The sequence below is a fragment of the Battus philenor genome, unplaced genomic scaffold (genome assembly GCF_028537555.1).
Source record: "Battus philenor isolate CCGP_79_NKW_IND1 unplaced genomic scaffold, ilBatPhil1.0.hap1 SCAF_19, whole genome shotgun sequence".
NCBI lineage: Eukaryota > Metazoa > Arthropoda > Insecta > Lepidoptera > Papilionidae > Battus > Battus philenor.
The window spans coordinates 4,636,584-4,639,890 of NW_027181681.1; positions in this window are offsets into that span (position 1 = coordinate 4,636,584).

Below are 3,307 nucleotides of genomic sequence, written 5' to 3' on the forward strand. Positions count from 1 at the left end.
GAGGTAGACACAGGCTCTTCGCACCGGGGACCACGGCGACCACCAGAACAGAGACCTCGTCGCTGTAAACCGGTGAATGTAGTTCTTGCGAAATCTCTTCGACACCACACAAAACGTCTACAACAAGAAAACAACATAGAATTATTCATCCTTAAATGAACTTTGTTATAACATATTAGTAATTTGATAATATTATAAACTTGAAAGGTCAAATACATTAGTCTATTGATGATTAAAATTATAACTCAGGTCATCATCGTCATCATCATATCAGTCAATAGACATCCACTGCAAGGCATAGGGCTGCTTCCAAAGATCGCCTTGATGACCGATCTTTTACTTTACGTATCCAGTGACTTCCCGTGACCTTGACTATGTAGTCGGTCCACCTAATAGAGGTCTTTCCACGCTATTCGAGAACCTTTCGACCTATCGGCCGTCGGTTCCATGAGCGAAGTACCCCACAGCCATACACGAGCTACGTCGGTAACCTTCCTCTGCTTATTTCCTCATTTCACATTTGATCTCACAACAAAGCTCTGAGTATAACCTTCTCCATTGCTCTCTGGGCTATCTTGAGCCCTCTTATAAGGGCCTCTGAAAGCTACCGGGTATAGCAATATAGAAAAATAAATTCCTAACACATTTTTTTAGCCATGTATTAACAAAATAATGAATATATACGAGTATATAGTATAGACACTTCCGGCAAAATCGTATACATAGGGTATATTGTTGACATTTTTGCATGTTAATATATTTAAAAAAAGATCCCATTTGATAAATGATTATTGAAAACACACAGATATAACACTGTACTGCGACGACAAGAAAGCTCTTTGCAAGCAAACAAAGGGAAATCTGAATAAATACACCCCATCAGAAACTTGTCAGTAACGGAATCGCAGGAGATTACCAAGCTCTTAGGTAATTTAGAGAGGTGCTCCCGGCAATTTATTACACTATTAAAAATTGTTTCTAAGTAAAAAAAAAATAATTAAACACATTGATATAAAGGGCAACTATAATAAAATTCGGTGTTGTTTTTAAAGTTATTCAAGAAGCGACCTAGCAGAATAGTCATTTGTCATATATTTAATGCCAGCATGAAGGTTCTACGAGAACTGTTACCAGGAAAAGTCATATCGAAGAGGAGTAATATTGAGTTTTTTCCTCATTGTCTACTGCAAGGCCTGTGTCTCCTTTAAAGATAGCTTTGGGCGGATATAACACAATCGCCACGCCTAGTAGGTGGTTTGGCGATCGCAATATGGTATTATGGTATGTAGAGGACGCTGCTGTTCATCCACTGGAAAATTTATTTTCTGAGCAGTGGCGATCCTATATAATTATTGTATAAAGTGTGAATTATTTAAGATTCGATTTCAAGAGGGATAGAACCCGTGAACTACGATCAAAAATCTCAGTCCTTTACCGTTGAGCTACCACATTAAGTGGCCATCACTAAGTTTACATTTTACTCCCTGTCATTTTTTGAGGGATATCTCAAGAATAGTCTTCTGTAACACTCGCTCATTAAAGGTTATGGCTTTTAAAGCTTCCAGGAATATTTTACACTCACAAATTTGTTTGAGAAATTCTATAGCGTCGTTTGAAAGTATATTTCCAAAGATCAGAGGAATATTTTGACGAAGTAATTAAAAAAATCACATTCTATCCTTTATTCAATTAAAAATATATGTTCGACAAAGCAATTACTTTTTTAAATAATTTTCAAAGTGAATTTTATTAAGGTTTATCCTTCGTTTTAATAACTTAGCTGTGTTGTAGCATTGATGATATAAAAAATATTCTGTTTTGGATTAAAAGTTCGTATATTGTTAATTTCCTCCTAAAACCTCTTTTTCATCATAAAGGCGTGAATAAACTATATGGTTATCGACAAGAGGTATAAAGGCAAAAAGTAGGTAGTCATAAGTACATTTATTAGAATACCACGCCGGACCTTTTTGTGGAATGTTTAATCAAACCGTATTTAATTGTGGTTATATGCGGGCATCCACAGTCAGGTTTTGCATCGCTGAACGCCGACCTACTATACGGGGTTTATTTAATAACTTTACGGATTTTTTTTGGTAATATTTAATAATGAGATGATCTCCGTGTGTAATATATAAAATATGTCGTTTATTTTCGCTATTAGTTTTTAATATTTACTGTTAACATTATACATAAATAACGAAATTAAATTACTAAAACAAAATGTGATTTATTTTATATTTTGGTTAGTGAAACTTGTTATAGCTTTTATTTTATTCATATTATTCATTTTATTACAGCTTCTATTTGTTTAAAGTAATTTATTAACAAATAGCAAATATAGTTTAAAAATATACACGTTAAATATAATAGACTTTTAAATTATAAAGAGCGTATTTATAGATTAGATTGTTAATGTAAAATTTAATTAGGCAGGAGGCAAGGAGGCCTCCGTAAACGTGCTCTACACGATACGTCAACACCGAGCACCGTACCAAGCCCTATCCTTATAAAATTGCGGTCCCGGCACCCGCACGGTTAATCCACGGAATGCTGATAAGTTACGTCTTAAAGGATCGTGCCCGGGATTAGAGTGGTTGAAATAAATCTTTACAGAAGAATTCAGGGTAATGATTTTGATATACCATTATTAGCGTAATAAACAACAATTTATTGTAACTATCTAAAAATTAATTATTTAATATTAATATCCATAAGAAGGCTCAAGATCAGAGATCAATTGAGACGGCTATGCTTGAAGTTTCTCTCGGAGGAGATCCTTAGAAGAACCTAGATCACTGCTAAAACTCGAAAAGGTTCTTGTTTTTTAGCCAGTTTGGAGTCGCAGTGGGCGGGTCACATTGCACGTGCAGCCGATGGCCGTTGTGGTCATAAGGTTTTCGAGTGGTGACTACGAGCAGGTAGACATGTTGCGGGTAGGCTTCCTATATAGACTAGATAAACCGAAGACATAGTTAAGATCCTGGGAAGTGGCTGAATGCGAGCAGCGAAAGACCAGTTATCGTGACTATCTTTGTAGAAGGCTTTCCTTGCAGCGGTCGTCAATCGGCTGAAAACCAGTTGAAAGTTCATTATTTAATAATTTTTCGGACTACATTGGTCCATACAAATTTATATTTAATTTGTTTTATCTCTAAATTACTTATAGAAGTATTTATTTGTTTTATAAATAATTTAAAAATATTATAAGTAGATATTCAAATATAAAACAAAATTTTGTTAACGTGTACATTTTCATTGCATCTCATATGACAGATAGGCACAACGTTTGTAATATATCATGACA